The sequence below is a fragment of the Hemitrygon akajei genome, unplaced genomic scaffold (assembly GCF_048418815.1).
Source record: "Hemitrygon akajei unplaced genomic scaffold, sHemAka1.3 Scf000087, whole genome shotgun sequence".
Classification (NCBI taxonomy): domain Eukaryota; kingdom Metazoa; phylum Chordata; class Chondrichthyes; order Myliobatiformes; family Dasyatidae; genus Hemitrygon; species Hemitrygon akajei.
The window spans coordinates 3,159,738-3,178,364 of record NW_027331973.1 but is presented as its reverse complement, the minus strand read 5'-3'; the positions used below and the strand labels follow the sequence as shown (position 1 = coordinate 3,178,364).

General features: G+C 43.2%; 3 non-coding genes across 3 annotated transcripts; 1 reads left to right on the top strand and 2 right to left on the bottom strand.

Moving 5' to 3' along the window:
- Window positions 1–8,627: 8,627 nt before the first annotated feature.
- On the bottom strand, window positions 8,628–8,738 carry trnal-uaa (transfer RNA leucine (anticodon UAA)). The gene is made up of 2 exons: window positions 8,701–8,738; window positions 8,628–8,668 (listed from the first exon to the last, which is right to left on the bottom strand). It is a non-coding gene; the product is annotated as a tRNA-Leu (tRNA).
- Window positions 8,739–10,063: 1,325 nt separating this feature from the next.
- On the bottom strand, window positions 10,064–10,177 carry trnal-caa (transfer RNA leucine (anticodon CAA)). The gene is made up of 2 exons: window positions 10,140–10,177; window positions 10,064–10,098 (listed from the first exon to the last, which is right to left on the bottom strand). It is a non-coding gene; the product is annotated as a tRNA-Leu (tRNA).
- A 5,655-nt stretch (window positions 10,178–15,832) lies between these two features.
- Window positions 15,833–15,904, top strand: trnac-gca (transfer RNA cysteine (anticodon GCA)). The gene has a single exon. It is a non-coding gene; the product is annotated as a tRNA-Cys (tRNA).
- Window positions 15,905–18,627: the final 2,723 nt, after the last annotated feature.

Below are 18,627 nucleotides of genomic sequence, written 5' to 3'. Positions count from 1 at the left end.
ATACTTATTTAATGTTTTAGAGAAATTTGGTTTTGGAGTTAATTTAAATAATTGGATTAGAATGATATATAAAACTCTATTGCCTCTGTTATTACTAATAATTGTAGATCTTTCTTTTCAGCTTTCACGGAGTACAAGACAAGGTTGTCTATTAAGTCCTTTGGTATTTAACTTAAAATTAGAATCCCTTGGTATCACTCTTCGTGAAGCTAAAGATATTCATGGGATTCTTGTGAATGAGATTTCTCTTTATGCTGACGATTTTCTGGTTTATGTATCTAATCCCGAGGAATCTCCCTGCCTTGCTAAATTTATTTCATGAATTTGGAGATTTTTCAGGATATAAAATAAATTATAATAAAAATGAATTATTTCCTTTAAATGAATCTGTTTCTATATATGGTAATACTCCTTTCAACATTACGGATTCTTTTAGATATTTATGTGTTATAATCTCTAAAAGAAAAAGGATCTTTACAAAGCTAATTTTGTTCCCTGAGTAGATTCTATGAAGTATTTATTTAGTGGATGGAACCCACTTACATTTTCACTTGTTGGTCACATCCATATAGTCAAAATGCTGATTTTACCAAAATTGTTATATTTATTTCAGAATATCCCTGTTTTTTTTTTAACGAAGATGTGTTTTTCATCGGATTGATTCTTTTATCCCATCTTTTATATGGAATGATAAAAGACCAAGAATTAGTAAATGTCACTTACAAAAATTGAAAAAGGATGGAGGTCTTACTCCGCCTAATTTAAGAATGTATTACTGGGCTGTTAATGTGCAATATATGTCCTTTTGGTTACACTGGGTTGATAAGAAGGAACGGCCAATTTGGGTCGATTTGGAATTGAAAGCTGTGAAACAGTTTTATTTAACCTCGTTATTGGGATCTGCTTTACAATTAGCTAAAGTTGCTAATTTAAATTGATACCCTGTGATTAAGTATTCTTTACAAATTTGGCTCCAGTTCTGTAATTTTTTTATATTAAAAAATTTACACTTTGTAGTTTAATTTATTATAATTTTTTAAAGCATTATTTGAGTGATCCAATTTTTTTACTTTGGAAAATAAAGGTATCAATTCTTTTTTGGATCTATTTAAAGAAGATAGACTGATGCCTTTTGAACAAGTCGTTGATTTTCGTACTCACACTTTTTACAATACCTTCAAGTTAGACGTTCCTTACAAAAACATTTAACTAATTTTCCTTACATATTGAATGCTGGCTTGTTAGGTATTCCATTGGAAGAATTTATAAATTACTATCACAATGGGATAAGTGTCCTTTATTTAACATGAAACAAGATTGGAACTTATTTTGACTTTTATGACGGAGAACTGGACACAGATTCTGAAGTTGGTTAACTCTTCTTCGATTTATGCTAGTCATGCACTGATTCAATTTAAAGTTGTACATCATTACTATTTGATGAAGGAGAGATTGTCTAAAATGTTTCCTGATGTTGATAGTTATTGTGATAGATGTAAAACTGAGACAGCTACACTGACACATATGTTTTGGCCTTGTTCTACACTGGAACAGTTCTGGAAGTCAGTTTTTTTCTACAATTTCTAAAGCACTTAAAATTAATTTACAACCTAACAAATTAACTGTACTTTTTGGAATAATTCCTCAAAATATCCAAGCTATTTCTTTGTCTGACCAACATGTTATTGCGTTTGTTACATTGATAGCTAGGAGGGCCATTCTGTTGAAGTGGAAAGATACGTCGGCTCCCACTCTGTTACAATGGTTCTTCCAAGTGATGCTATGTCTTAGTTTGGAGAAAATTAGAAGTTGAACCTTTGAACCTGTGTTTAATTTTGAGAAAAGAAGGGGTTCATTTTCTCATTATTAACATTTGAGTTAATTGATAATTTTCTCCATGATCTAATTGTATTTTTTTTCTTGCTGGAGGTTTGATGGTTATCTTTAGAAGCTTTTTGTATAATGCATGGCTCCGGGATTGCGTTCTTAATATTTTTTTCCTCACTTTTCTTTGCTTTAGTGTTTTTTTTTCCTTTTTTCGTGTCACCACATTTTTCAATCTTTAAAACAATGTTTTTTTCCCCTTGACAATAAGTGTTATTTACTTTGATGTACACTTATTATTTTGGACAATAATAATGAAAAGATTTGAATAGTTCAGACTCAGCAGAAAGCAGCTGATTGGGCTGTCGAGGTCAGGTGACCAAGCAGTCTGATTCGGTAATCGTAAATTGAATAGCTCAACAAACAAATAAAAAGAGGGGTAGCTCAAGCGGAGCGGCCAGTGAGTGAGTGGGGCCAGAGCAGCAGTGGAGCTTTGAGGCTTTGACTCGAGAGGTTTTGGCTAGCAGAGGCGGAGGACGAACTTGCTCCCAGTGGGTAAGGCCGGGTAAGGTTCTTTAATTAATTTAACTAACTTAGGAGTTGGTGATGGAGACAGTAGATAGGGCAGTCCAGTGCTCCGATTGTAGGATGTAGGAGTCAGGGACAGCACAATTGTCTCTGATGACTACACCAACAAGAGAAGCATCCAGCTTCAGTTCTTGTCAAACTGTGATAGGGAACTGGAGCTGGATGAACCGGATCATTCGGGAGGCAGAGGCAGTAATAGATCGAAGTTTCAGGGAGACAGTCTCCCCTAAAAGTCAGGAGACAGGTAACTAACTGGGTGACTGTCCGGAGGGGGGGGGGGGGTGGGATAGACAGAGAGAGCAGAGCGCCCCTGTGGCCATTCCCATCAACAATAAGTTTACTGTTTTGGATATTGTTGTTTGGGATGACTTACCAGGGACAAGTTGTAGTGGTCGTGTCTCTGGCACAGTGACTGGCCCCTTTGCTGAGAAAGGAAGGAGGGAAAAGAGGAGAGCAGTAGTTAGGGGGGACAGATAAGAGTTTCTGTGGGAAAGATCGAGAATCCTGGATGGCGTGTTGCCTCCCTGGTGCCAGGGTCCGTGATATCTTGGATCGAGTTCTCGGTATTCTCAGGAAAGAGGGTGAGCAGCCAGCTGTGGTCCAAGTGGGGACCAATGACATAGATAGGAGTAGGGATGAGGTCCTGAAGAAGGAATATAGAGAGTTAATACAAAAGTTAAAAAGCAAGGGTGGTAATCTCAGGATTGCTGCCTGTGCCACGAGGCAGAGAGGGGAGGAACTGGAAGTCATGGCAGTTGAATGGGTGGCTGAAGAGTTGGTGCAGGGGACAGGGGTTCAGACTTCTGGAACTTTGGGATCTCTTCTGGGAAAGGTCTGACCTGCACAAAGTGGACCGGCTGCACATGAACTGGAAAGGGACCTGGCGGCCAGGTTTGTTAGAGCTGTTGGAGAGGGTTTAAACTAGTTTGGCAGGGGGTGGGAGTCAGAATGTGAGTGCAGAGATTAGGGTACAAGGACAAGGGCATGATGCTATGTGTTCTGAGTTAGTGAGGAAGGACAGGCAGGCAATAAAACATAAATGTAGCCAATTAGAGGGGTTTGAATGTGTCTATTTCAACGCTAGGAGTATTAATAATAAAGGGGATGAACTTAGAGCATGGATCAGTATGTGGAGTTACGACACTGGCCGTTACTGAAACCTGGCTGGAGGAAGGACAGCCTTGGCTGATGGAGGTACCGAGGTTGAGGTGTTTTAAAAGGAATAGGATGGGAGGTAGAAAGGGTGGGGGGAGCAGCATTACTGGTCAGGGATAGTTTCACGTCTATAGAAAGGGAGGACGCTGCAGAAGGCGTGTCCATTGAGTCGGTCAGGGTGGAAGTCAGAAATAGGAAGGGAACAATCACGTGTGCTTGGAGTAGTCTATATGCCCCCAAATAGCCCTCGGGACACCGAGGAGCAGATAAGCAGGCAGATTTTAGAATGGTGCAAGAAATACAGGGTTGTAGTTATGGGTGATTTCAACTTTCCTCATACTGACTGACACCACCTGACTGCAAGGGGGATAGATGGGGCTGAATTTGTCAGGTGTGTTCAAGGAGGGTTCCTGATACAGTATGTGGACCGGCTGATGAGAGGAGAAGCCATACCTGATCTAGTTCTAGGTAATGAACCTGATCAGGTGGCAGAGCATTTTGGTGAGAGTGACCTCAACTCCCTTAGCTTCAGCATTGCTATGGAAAAGGATAAAAACAGGCAATGGGAAAGTGCTTAACTGGGGAATGGCTAACTGAAGGGATGAGGCAGGAACTAGCGGGAATAAATTGGAAACAGATGTTCAAAGGTGAAAGCACAGAAGTCATGTGGAGGAAGTTTAGGGAACACTTATGCTGGGTTCAGGATAGGTTTGTCCCACTGAGGCAAGGAAAACGTGGTAGGAAAAGGGAACCGTGGCTGCCAAAACATGTGAGGCAACTCGTCAAGAGAAAGAAGAAAGCAGATGTTAGATATAAGAAACAGGAAGCAGGAGGGGCTCATGAGAAATATAGGATAGCCAGGAAGGAGCTTAAGAAAGGATTTAGGAGAGCTTGAAGGGGGCATAAAAAGGCCTTGGCATCTAGGATTAAGGAAAACCCCAAGGTGTTCTATGCGTATGTGAAGAGCAACGATGACAAGAATGAAGATGGGGCCGCAAAAGGATAAAGAGGTCAACATGTGCCTGGAGGCGCAGGAGGTTGGAGAGTTACTAAATGGATATTTGCTTCAGTATTCATAAGTGAAAAGGATCTTGATCAGGGTGAGGTCGAAATAGAACAGGCCTGTGTGCTGGAGAATGTGGAGATTAAGGAAGAAGAAGTGTTGGATCTTCTTAAAAACCACAAATCCCCAGGTCTGGACGAGATATAACCCAGGTTGCTGTGGCAAGTGAGAGAAGAGATCGCTGGAGCAGTAGCTATGATCTTTGAATCCTCTTTGGCTGCATGGGAGGTGCCAAAGGATTGGAAAACGGCTAATGTAGTTTCCTTGTTGACAAAACAGAGAAACCTGGTCAGACCTGGTATAGACCGGTGAATCTTACGTTGGTGGTCTGCAAACCATTGGAAAGGATTCTTAAGGATAGGATCTACGAACATTTGGAGAAGTACAGTCTACTCAAGGATAGTCAACATGGCTTTATGAAGGGAAGATCGTGCCTCACGGGCCCAATTGAGTTTTTTGAAGATGTAACAAAATAAATTGATGAGGGTAGGGCGGTAGATGTCGTCTACATCGATTTTAACAAGGCATTTGACAAGGTACCTCGCGAGAGACTCATCCAGAAAGTCATGAGGCATGGAATCAGTGGATCCTTGCTGTTTGGATTTTAAAAAAAATGGTTACTGGAGGAAAGCAGGGGTTAGTTGTGGAAGGAAAGTATTCCGCCTGGAGGTCGGTGACTAGTGGAGTGCTGCAAGGATCAGTCCTGGGACCGCTGCTCTTTGTGATATTTATAAATGAGCTGGATGAAGACGCAGGAGGATGGGTGAGTAAGTTTGTGGATGACACGAAGATTGGAGGAGTTATGGATGGAGCTGTAGGTTGTCGAAGGTTACAAGAGGGTATGTACAGGATGCAGAGTTGGCCAGAATAGTGCCAGATGGAGTTCAATCCGATTAAGTGTGCTGTGATGCATTTTAGAAGGACAAACCAGAAGGCTGAGTAGAGGGTTCATGGTCGGTTACTTAAAAGTTTTGGATGAACAGAGGGACATTGGGGTTCAAATCCATTCATCCCTCACGGTCGCTGCACAGATTAATAGAATAGTTTAGAAGGTCTATGGGATGCTAGGCTTCTTTAATAGGGGGATTGAGTTCAAGAGTAGAAAAGTCATGTTGCAACTCTACTAAACTTTGGTGAGACTACACTTAGGGTATTGTTTTCCATTCTTGTCACCTCATTATAGGAAGGATGTGGAAGCTATGGAGAGGGTGCAGAGGAGATTTACAGGGAAATTGCCTGGATTGGAAAACAAGTGTTATGAGGCATAGTTAGCAGAGCTGGAACTTTTTTCTTTGGAGCATAGAAGGATGAGAGGGGTCTTTATAGAGGTCTACATGATTATGAGAGGCATAGATAAGGTGCTAGCCAGTACCTGTTTCCCAGGGCACGAATAGCAAACACCAGAGGGCATACATACACAGTTAAGTTAAGGGAGAGAAGTTTATGGGAGACATCAGGGGGATTTTTTTTTTACACAGAGGGTTGTGAGTGCCTGGAATGACTTGCCAGGGATTGTGGTGGAGGCTAAAACATTAGGGGCATTTAAGAGCCTCTTGCACAGGCAAATGGATGAAAGAGATATATGGTTTGACTCAAAATCGAGTGCCGAAAGGTCTGTGTTGTGCTGCCATATCCTGGTGTCTAGTGTCTTCCAGTGTCATTTACAATCGGTGTCCACGTACTTGCCATTGGTGCCTGTTAGTGCCCTTGGAATTCCGGGGCTTAGTACTGTTAAGTACCCATACAATGGCTACTTTTCGTTGAAGCTGGCATTTATGGAAGCAGATGTTGGGGTAACTGAGACTATTGAAACGGATGGAACTTTTTATTCTTGTGAGAAGGTTCCAAGGAGCAAGCAAAGAGAGTAGAGAGAACTTTTTGAACACCTTGTCCATTCACCATGTGTTCAGAGCTGCTTTTAAGAAGGTGCAAGTTCCTGCTAAGTAGGATGATGAGCGGAAAGGCGGAACTGTGAGGTGCATCCTGTCTAAACCTGTCATGTTACATTCTGGGAGCAGCAAGAGCGACCGGAAACCCTACATTTGCTGAAATGTTCGAGGAATGGAAATGGAGATTAACTGATAACGTGTTGGAACGCGAAGACGCCTTTTCCACTGGCAGTTCTGAGTTTGATTTCTTAAAGAGTACTTGCCACAGTATTAGAGCAACCGAGGGCATCCCTTTCCGAGAGAGGTCTCGCCGATTGGTTCCAGCGGGGGTTCCTGACATTCATCCGCAGCTGATGAAACAGAGGGAAGCTGAGTTTAGTCATGGAGCAGGAGCGCCTAAGCAGCCGGGAGACCCGAGTGATAGACACGGGGAGAGACGGTCCAGTAGTCAGCTGGGTGACACGAGTGATAGAGATTGTCCAAGGGGTGATTTGATGCGCGAACCACTCAATCTCCTGAATTCCCCTCAGTAGAGACCCAGAACCAGCACATGCTTCTCTCATGACAAAGCTTTCAACCCGGGAATAATTTTCTAAACCACCTCTGAACCGTCTTCAGTGACAGCACAACCTGTCTCAGACAAGGGGCTCCAAACTGCTCACAGTACTCAAGGTAAGGCCTCATCAGTGCATTTTAAAACCTGAAAATTCCATCGCTGCATCCATACCCCATTCCTCTGGAAATGATCGCGAACATCGCATTGGCCTTTCTCACCACTTTCGCAACATGCATATTCACCTTCAGGGAATGCTGGACGAGCAACGTTGAGTCCTTTTGCACCTCAGATTTTCCAATTTTCTCTACGATTAGAAAATAGTCTTCCATTTTATTTCTTCTGCTCAAGTGCAGCACCATACATTTCGTGCCTGTGTTTTATGTCTGCCACTTCTTTGCCCATTCTCCTCATCTTCCTCTGTCATTTTGTAGACTTTCTACTTCCTCTAGATTTCCTGCACCTCCACCTATCTTCATCTGAACCGCAAACCTGTCCGTCTGATCATCAATTCCAGCATCCAAGTCATTAACATATAAAATAAGAGTATTCATCCATCAGTTGTACTGTATCCTGCAGTTCTGTTATATATTATGCTACCTCAATTGCAACTCTCTTTACGTTTAATCTAATACGCTTATTTTGTCCAGATTTTATTATTATAACTTTTGAAATCATATTTACTATCTGTATTAAGTGTTTCAGCTTTACGTGAATAATTTCAAATCGTGCATATTCGATCCTGTCAATGTGTAATTCATCTGGTTGTCTCTGTGAGAGGTTAAATCTAAACAAACTCCAGTGAGCTTCATAGTTGCCCTGATTATTGCGTAAAATAACAATTAATATTGCTATTATCATTATTCTTTCACTTGACTTGCACAGATTGCTGTATTGTACACATTGAGTGTTTTGACCGTCCTGTTAGTGCGGCCCTTCATGGATTTTATTGTGTTTCTTGGATGCCCGCAGGAATGTCAATCCCATTGCTGCAAATGGTGATATATGTATATAGATATGCTGTGATGCAAAATTTACTTTCTGCTCTGAACTTTGAATCAATTGGGCTGAAGGTTATTTTCCATGCTGTACGACTTAAAATATCTGCATTGCAAAACAAGGAAGAGTGGCCTGTTAAACAACGGAAAGTGAATATAATACAGTCCGGAATGATCAATCCGATATTCCCAAATCCAGAAAGATATTAAGCACACGTTATGGAGCTCCGCGGCAGATGTACGCTTAAGAACGACAATGTAAAATGCCGTTTCAATACAGAGACCAACAACGTGTTTGAATGCCCCAATGTCATTCTGTCCAAACAACAGCCACGGTTAAGAAGGTGACACAGACACTCTTCAACGAGGCCTTTTTCTCATCAAACTCCGCAGCCCGAATCCCATGTAACCCGTTGTTCTGCTCTCTGTTGTGAATAAAACAAAATCTTTATCTTAATTGCGGCTTTCTCACACTCCCAAACAGACCACGCTTTGATCGCTTCAGTAAAATTACAGTGATTGCATTATAAATAACAGCACGTGAAAAACAGAGTATTTGTCAGGAGTGGGGTTCGAACCCACGCGTTGGAGACCAGAACACTCGCGTTTACTAGGAAGCGACTTACTCGCCTTAAGTCTGGCGCCTTAGACCACTCGGCCACCCTGACAGCCCCTGCAGTACTGTCTCCACATGCCAGATAAGCAGCTGTATTTCGGAATATTCTGAATGACTGCTTTGATGACAGGGTCTCAGATTGCCGAGCATGTGCGGAATCAGAGCGTACAGCATCACAGCACTGGAATTGTGCTGCACTCCGTTCAGGCCATCCTCCAGAGAAAGGATGACGCGGATTCGGAGAGTGTGCAGAAGAGCATCACCAAGATGCTACCTGAATTAGACGGTTTGTGCAATAGCGAAAGTTTGGGCAAACTTGTTCTTTTTTTCTGGAGCATCAGAGGTGAGGGGGAATCTAATAGACGTTTCTTAGATTTTCAGGCACAGATAATGGTTGAGCACGCAGAAGTTATCTCCATTCCAGGGTTTACATGTCTTTAAACGATCCTCTCTTAGGGCATACAATTCAACTAAGAGGGGATCGTTTTGAACAAGATGTGCCAACACCCTATCACTCTATGTCGGCAAGACCAAGGACTGATTGTTGTCTTCAGCAGAGGGAAAACCAGAGGTCCTTGAGCCAGTTCTCTTTGGAGGATCAGAGGCGGGGCGCGTCAGTAACTTTAAATTGTTGGTATAACTCTTTCCTCTGCTTTCTCAGGAGACTGCGGAGATTCAGCATGACATCAATAACCTTGATGAGCTTCTATAGATGTGTCGTAGAGAGTATATTGTCTGTCTGCAACAAGACGTGGTACGGAAATACCGTACCTTTGAAGGAAAATCTTTAAAAAGTTAGTGATTTCGGCCCAGTCCATCACGGGAAAACACTCCCAAACATTAAGCAGATCCACATAAAACGATGTGATCGGAAAACAGCATCCACCGTCAGAGGTCGTCACCATCCTGCCATGCTCTTTTTTGCGCTGCTGCCATCGTGTAGATGGTACAAGAGCCTCAGGACTCGCACCGCCACGTTCAAGAACAGTTACTACCCATCAGCAATCAGACCTTTGATCAACAGGTGATAATGTACGCTCACGTGCCCATCCATTAAATAATCTGACAACCAATGATTTCACTTCAGAAACATTTCTATATTGATAGCCGAGTATACCAGGAGGAGCTCAGCAGACCAGGCAGCATCTGTGTAAAAGCGTAAGCAGTCAGCGTTTCAGGACGAGATGCTTCACCGTGAATTCTTTTTTCTGAATAAATCACTCACTCAGAACTCGGTGTACGGTGACCTGTTGCAATACGATGAACAGTGTCAAAAACATAATCTTATCCTCCAACAGTTTTTCTAATCCACCTCAAAAACACAGGGTTTGTTTGCAGAAATAACGTCGCCTCGATTGAATGCTTAAAGACAAATCTTGTCAGGAGTGGGATTCGAACCCACACCCCCAGATGGAGACCAGAACACTCCCGTTTGTCGGAAGGACTTTCATTCCTTGAGTCTGGCGCCTTAGACCACTCGGCCACCCTGATAACTTTTGATGTGTGTTTGGGAACAGAATAAATGCCTGATTTGTAAGAAAAGTCATATACACTCAAACACATATACCATCTTGTCAATCGGAAATAAAAGCGAGAGTGTTACAGTTTGCTCAGGTTAGGCAGCTTCTGTGGAGAGTGAAGCTGTAAAATATTACAATTCGAAGACTCGTTAGACGCGTCTCGGCAAGAATTTGGGAAGGACGTTTGTTGAGATGGATGAGAACGCTTGGAAGTCTCATCGCTTTCACATTTAGGGAAGCGGAGAAATAAACGTTTACAGACAGGACTGAATCTAAAAACTGGGTGGGAGTTGATCGCAACAATGTCAACAGAACCTGAATGCAGGAGGTTCAATTATACCCGGCAACGCTGCTTTACAGATGGATGTTGGTAAGTAGACTACAAGGCTCAATAATCTCATGATTTTGGGATAAAGCGAAGATGTGACAAGGTTAACAAGAAAATGAGACATCGTGCGGAAAGGCCGTTCGGTCTCCTGTGTCTGTTTCATCATTCCATCATGGATGAGTTATGACAGTCAGAATGTTGTTCAGGCTTGTACGTCAATGTTTAATCTGAGGGAGGAGACGGAAACAGGGTCTTTTGGACGTTAGAGCAGCGGTCATTCTGAGAGATGAGACGCTGAACAGTTCGTAATTCGCTCAGGTTCACTGATCCAGTGTTACAGGCACAGAACACATTAAAGTAAGACAGGGACAAGCGGGCGGCCACCGCCTATGTTGAAGGCTCCTCGCGGGATGTGGAAGGCGGGGAGACCTCCAGAGTTCCTGATGACGACAACTGCGAGAAGTGCACACAGCTGCCGCTTGTAACAATCCGCCCTATGGCGTGATGGACTAGGACAAACAGAGTGGTAGATACACCCACGGTGCAGGACACAGGGAACTGTGGGACAGTCAGGAAGAGGAAAGGATTTAAAGAGGCAGTGCAGACTATCCCTATGGCCATCACCATCAGAAACATCTGGATGCGGTTTGTGGTTGCATGACCTGGTAGGGAAAAGCCACAGTGGTCGGACCGCTGGCACTGAGTCTGGTTTTCTGACTCAAAGGGGAAGGGGAAGACAGATTCCTGGATCGTATGTTACCTGCCGGGTGCCGGGGTCCGGGACAACGTGGATCAAATCCTGAACATTTTTCAGCAGGAGCGTGAGCAGGCAGCGGTTGTGGTACCAATGACATCGGAGTGACGACTTTCTGCAATGGAGATTCAGAGAGTTAGGTGCTGAGGTGGAGGGCAGGATCTTCGGGGTTGTGACAGCGGCACGTGGCGCGTCCTAATGAGGCGAGGAATGGAAATATGATACAGATTAACACGTGGCTAAGGGTTTGGTATAGGAGACAGGCCATACGATTTTTCGAGTACTGATCTCTTTTCCAGGGAAGCTGAGACCTGTGGATAAAGACGGTTTGTGCGTGAACTGGAAGTGTAGTAATATCGTGTCGGAAAGTTAGCTAGAGCTGCATGATGAAGCTTAAACTGCATTTACAGGGGAACTGGAACCAGGGTGCCAGAACAGCTAATGCAGAAATTGTGCAGACATGTTGATAAGATCTCACACAATGTCTGGAATGCAATCATTGAGCAAGGTCCGAGTGGTGGCCTGAGGTGCGTATGTTTCAGTGGTAGAAGTATCTGAGAACAAGCCGATGAACTCACTGCTTGGATCAAAACCTGGAATGGTGGATTGGATAGTGGACTACTTGACAGATAGACCTCAGTATGTACGGTTGGGAGACTGTAGGTCTGACACGGTGGTCAGCAGCACAGGGGCGCCGCAGGGAACCGTACTCTCTCCGGTCCTGTTCACCCTGTACACATCAGACTTCCAATATAACTCGGAGTCCTGCCATGTGCAGAAGTTCGCTGATGACACGGCCATAGTGGGGTGTGTCAGGAATGGACAGGAGGAGGAGTATAGGAAACTGATACAGGACTTTGTGATATGGTGCAACTCAAACTACCTGCGTCTCAATATCACCAAGACCAAGGAGATGGTGGTGGACTTTAGGAGATCTAGGCCTCATATGGAGCCAGTGATCATTAATGGAGAATGTGTGGAGCAGGTTAAGACCTACAAGTATCTGGGAGTACAGTTAGACGAGAAGCTAGACTGGACTGCCAACACAGATGCCTTGTGCAGGAAGGCACAGAGTCGACTGTACTTCCTAAGAAGGTTGGCGTCATTCAATGTCTGTAGTGAGATGCTGAACATGTTCTATAGGTCAGTTGTGGAGAGCGCCCTCTTCTTTGTGGTGGCGTGTTGGGGAGGAAGCATTAAGAAGAGGGACGCCTCACGTCTTAATAAGCTGGTAAGGAAGGCGGGCTCTGTCGTGGGCAAAGTACTGGAGAGTTTAACATCGGTAGCTGAGCGAAGGGCGCTGAGTAGGCTACGGTCAATTATGGATAACTCTGAACATCCTCTACATAGCACCATCCAGAGACAGAGAAGCAGTTTCAGCGACAGGTTACTATCAATGCAATGCTCCTCAGACAGGATGAAGAGGTCAATACTCCCCAATGCCATTAGGCTTTACAATTCTACCGCCAGGACTTAAGAACTTTTTAAAAGCTATTAATGGTTTTTGAGATAGTGATTTAGATGCATATCATATTTTTTACTGAGTTAAGTATTGTATGTAATTAGTTTTGCTACAACAAGTGTATGGGACATTGGAAAAAAAGTTGAATTTCCCCATGGGGATGAATAAAGTATCTATCTATCTATCTATCTATCTATCTATCTATCTATCTATCTATCTATCTATCTATCTATCTATCTATCTATCTATCTATCTATCTATCTATCTATCTATCTATCTATCATGGTATCTTAGCCGATAATGATACTGGGTTGCAGGAGAGTCTGGTCTGGCAGTTCAGTATTTCGGAGTTCCTTTGCTGCAGAAGTGATAGAGAGGGATGGACTAAAGGAGGAGAGTAGAGTTAATAGTCAGGGAAAATTCTCGGCTGTCTTCCGTCAGTGCAGATGGAGAATTCGACTAATCCATGTCCCTCTCCTCCGCGGGGTCGTTTAACGCGCTCAAAGTCCCGGACAGACGCGCAATGGGTGAAACCGTAAACAAGGAAAGGTATGATCACGTTAGTGGGGATAGGTTACTGACCACCCAATGGTCAAGAGTATTTAGACGGCCAACTTTGTGGAGATATCGCTGTGTATTGCAGGAGCATTACGGTTGTGAGAGTAGGTGTTTTTAACATTTCGCACGTTGAATGTTAATTCCACACTTGTAAAGGACAAGATGGGTAGGTGATCGTTCAGGATTTTTTTTTCTTTCGTGCGTTGACGAACCAACGAGAGCGTGCGCGATACTTGATCTGCTATGATGAAATAAATGAGACAGGACAAGAGGTAGAAGCTTGATTTAACGAACACTTTGTAACTCGTGATCGCAATGCCTTATTGGGGAAGGTCAATTTGGACGATATTGAAAAACATTTGGCGATTGAGGCAGGATGTTTTCTGGTAAGTGGGACGCGTTCAGAAATGCAAATCAGAGCGTAGAAAACTCGTATGGGCCTATCAGAAATAAAGATAGAGACAACACGAGTGAATAACCTTTGTTTTCAAGAGTAATGATGTTTTGGCACCTCGGTCCCGATGCCGGCGGAGACGGGCGAGGTCCCTCACTATGATTTGGCTGCTGTTTTCACTAAAGACACATAGACCTCTGGGGGAGAGTTTGTGGTGTAGAGGACACTAAATGAGCCTAATTCGGCCGGATTGTTATGTCTTCAAGTCATTCCAACAGATTTTTGAGGCCAAATTTCCCCTGACGGAACCATGCTGTCTCTGGTCTACGTTATCATGTGTCTCCAAGTCCCCTGAGACCTCATCCTTAATGATTCTCTTCTCAACATCTTCTGAACCGCTGTGGTCAGACTGACCGGCGTAGATTTTTCCTGTCTTCTGACTCTCCATGCTTGAAGTGTGAAGTGATATTTGCAATTTTCCTGTCTTCCGGAAAAAATCTAGAACCGAGTGGTTGTTGCAATATCATCACTAATACCCCACCAAGTCTTCAGCCAGCGCTTTTTAAACTCTGGGATGTACAACATCTGGTAACTCCAGTCTACCTTCAGACTCTTGAGTTAGTCACTTACCTTCTATCCGGTCATGGTAACTACACACACTTCATACCCCTGACACCTGGAACTTCCATCACTCGGCTGGTGTTTTCCAGACTGAAGACCGATGCAAAATACTAATTAGTTTATCCGCCATTTCAAGGTCCCACAGTGCTACATCTCCAGCATCGCTGTCAAGCGGTCCGATGTCCAAACTCGCTATTTTTTAGTTTATGTATCAGAAGACACTTTTGGTAACCTTGTTAATATTATTAGCTTGCTTACTTTCGTACCCGAACTTTACCTTCATTATGACTTTCCAGTGTTTCAACTTCCCACTAATATTGCTCTCTTTTGCTTTTCATGTTGGTTTCAAAATCTCGTATTTAGACATTAAGATATAGGAGAGAAGTAGACCATTCGGCCTATTCAGTCTGCGTCGTCAATCAATCATGGGGTGAACCCAATCTTCCAGTCATCATCACTTCCCTGTGTCTTCATCCCATAACCATTGAAGCCCAGGCTAATCATGAACCCATCTATCCCTGCCTTAAATACATCGAATGACCTGGCCTCTACAGCCGCTCGTGGCAATAGATTCCACAGATTTACCAACCTCTGACTAAACTAATTTCTCCGCTTTTCAGTTCTAAATGGACGTCCTTCAATGTTGAAATGGTGCCCTCTTGGCCTGGAATCCTCTACAATGGGAAATAACTTCGCCATATCTAATCTGTTTAGGCCTTTTAACATTCGGAATGATTCTATGATAACCAGCTCATTCTCCTGAACTCCATGGAATACAATTCAAGAGCTGCCAAAAATTCCTCTTACGGTAACCCTTTCATTGATCGAATCATTAAGGTTAATCTTCTCTGAACCATCTCCAATAGCAGCATACATTTTCTAAAATAAGGAGCCTCAAACTGCACACAATGCTCCAAGTGTGGTCTCACGAGTGCCTTATCGAGCCTCAGCATCACAGCTCCGCTCTTATCTACTATACCTCGAGAAATTAATGCCAACACTGCATTCGACTTCTTCAGAAACGTTTCAACTTGGAGGTTAACCTTTAGGGTATCTTGCACAAGGACTCCCAAGTGCATTTGATCTCTGTATTTTGAATTCTATCCCCATCCAAATAATAGTCTGCACGTTTATTTTTTTCCACTAAAAAATATGGCTATTCAATTTCCAACATTCTATTTCATTTTCCACTCCTCGACACTACCCGCTCCTCACTTATGCTGCAACGGTGAAACGCCACTGGTAACCGGCACCCAGACCAGTCGCGAAGGCATTTTCTTTCAGAAAACTATACTGGCTTTGGCCTATCTTGTCATGTGCCTGCAGGTACTCCGTAATCCCATCGCTAACAATCATTTCCAGCAACCTCCCAACCACTAATATCTGGCTAACAGGCCCTCTTAAATGGCGGAATAACGTTTGCAATTTTCCAGTCATCCGGTACGCCAAAATCGATCAATACTTGAAAGATTATTGTCAATGCCTCCACAATTTGCAGCATTAAAATGTGGGGGTATATCTCAGTGGTAGAGCATTTGACTGCAGATCAAGAGGTCCCTGGTTCAAATCTAGGTGCCCGCTTCAAAACAAAAATATATTTCCTCAAAGTGACCACGGCGATGATATAGAATGTAATTTCATTTATTGGAATTTAATGCTGATAAGTGTGAGGTGCTACATTTTGGTAGGACTAATCAAAATAGGACATACATGGTAAATGGTAGGGTATCGAGGAATGCAGTAGAACAGAGTGATCTAGGAATAATGGTACATAGTACCCTGACGGTGGAATCTCATGTGGATAGGGTGGTGAAGAAAGCTTTTGGTATGCTGGCCTTTATAAATCAGAGCATTGAGTATAGGAGTTGGGATGTAATGTTAAAATTGTGCGCTTTGGTGAGGCCAAATTTGGAGTATTGTGTACACTTCTGTTCAGCGAATTATAGGAAAGATGTCATCAAAATAGAGCGAGTACAGAGAGGAGTTACTAGAATGTTACCTGGGTTTCAGCACCGAAGCTACAGAGAAAGGTTAATCATGTTAGGTCTTTATTCTTTGCAGCGTAGAAGGCTGAGGAGGGACTTGATAGAGGTGTTTAGAATTATGAGGAGAATAGATAGAGTTGACGTTTTTCCATTGAGAGTATGCGAGATTCAAAACAAGAGGACATGAGTTGAGATTTAGTGGGCAAAAGTTTAGCGGTAACTCCAGGTGGAATGTCTTTACTTAGAGAGTGGTAGCTGTGTGGAACGAGCTTCCAGTAGAAGTGGTGGAGGCAAGTTCGGTATTATCATTTAAAGTAAAATTGGATAGGTATATGGACAGGAAAGGAATGGAGTGTTATGGGTTGAGTGCAGCTCACTGGGACTTGCTGAGAGTAAGCGTTCGGCACAGACTAGAACAGCCAAGATGGCCTTTTTCCGTGCTGTTATTGTTATATGTTATATGGATATATGGATACCTCCTTGATTGGTCAATGTATGAAAGGATACTGGAGGGCAGCGGGGGCAATGCTGAAGAATGGGATTGAGAAGAGAAATGGATAAGCCGTGATGAAATGGTGGTGCAGACTCGATAGGCCAAATGGCCTAATTCTGCTCTGATATCGTATGGCATTTTGGTAACGTAATCTGTATTCTGAAACTCTGTTCCATAAGTCAAGAATATCCTTTTCAGGGAAGTTGATGGGGATGTGATTTTAATTTGGTTGGAAGCCCCGCCCCCCCACCTCCCACTATTTCTGGCACTCCTGATCGGCCTCCAATTGCAGACCGCTCACGCGGCGTTCCACCGCCGCCATTCGCAACATCCCTTGCTCCCGTTACATTTACAAACTCGCTTTCCACTCCATTCGGGTGCATATGTCAGTGGCTCTATGCACAGTAGCATAGTTCCATACAGAGTTTACCATGGATATTCTGCAAAACCTGACGCGTCTAAAATTTCCAATAAACAGTGGGCTTTGCTCAACTGCTTCCTATATGAATTTTGTCAGACTTTGTCAGATTACGAACGATGGAGAGGTAACATCTGTTGAACTGCGCAGACGCAGAGTGAGAAACTGATTTAGCAAGGTTGGGGTGACAGAAGACTCTGGTCCTGGGTAATGCAATCGATCTTCTGTAGCTTGACACCCCACTGAGAAATTTCTATTACAACCCTTCCCGTTATCCTTGCCTTCGAAACGTCTGCTTTGCAAATGTCTCTTGAGATACAACCACCAGTTTACTGAATCAAGCAACCAAAGTCAACTGCGATATTATCGTACTTTCCCTGTTGTTCCAAGGCTTTCTCTTCACTTTCATTCACCCGACAATGTCCATTCTGAAACATCGGAATCACGGTCAGTCCAGAAGCCATTGCTCTCCTTGTGATTGTCAAGTCTCTGTGATAATTTGGAATTTATTCACCCACTGTAACAATTACTCCAACTCATTGACCATTTGCCCTGTTTCCTACTTGAACTGTATTTGCCGCAATGATATATCTTACTGTTAACCCATTGAATACCAGAATTAAACAGATCGGTAGCAACGGTGTTAAAATGCTATCCAGAAATTCGTATCCTTTCCACATGGGTGAGGTAGCGTATTTAGCTGTGAACGCGCAATGCCACGGTATGTTGTCAATGATGACGTACGGTTCAACGGCAAAGTAATAGGGGACACATTTTACGTAGCTCACTATAACCACAATCACGATAACCACCGTTGCTGTTCGTTCAGTGCAGTATCGTTCCCGGAGCTTTCGACAACATATTGCGATGAAACGATCGAAGGTAAAACTGACCGTAAATCAAACAGAACAGTCCCTCGTTACAACCCTAAATACAAGTGTCAAGGCGCATACAGGAGTGATGAGCAGGGATCTAAAACAAATGTAGAATTTGTTGGTCCGTTCCAGTAAACGGAAAAATATAATCATCGTCAGATCCGCTGATGCCATTCCAACCAGGTAACGGGTGATGCATTTGGAGAGTCCGCATTTTCCCCGAGATAGGATCACAATCGCCGGTAAATTAACCTCAAGAAATTTGTAAAAAATAAAAATGGAATTATTATTGGCTGCAACTCTCTGAATGTCTAGTATTCTTCCGATGATAAGCAGTATATGTTATTTTTTCGAACTACAAAGCAGAAATTCAATGTATGCGGACTCCGTCAGCTGCTGAAATGGGACATTTTCTAATCAGTGTTGATTCTAACATAAACCATCATCCTGAACAATCAACATGGACAATCAACTACAACTGATATATTTTGTAACATCGACGAAGCACATTCGCATCTGACATTGAGGACGGG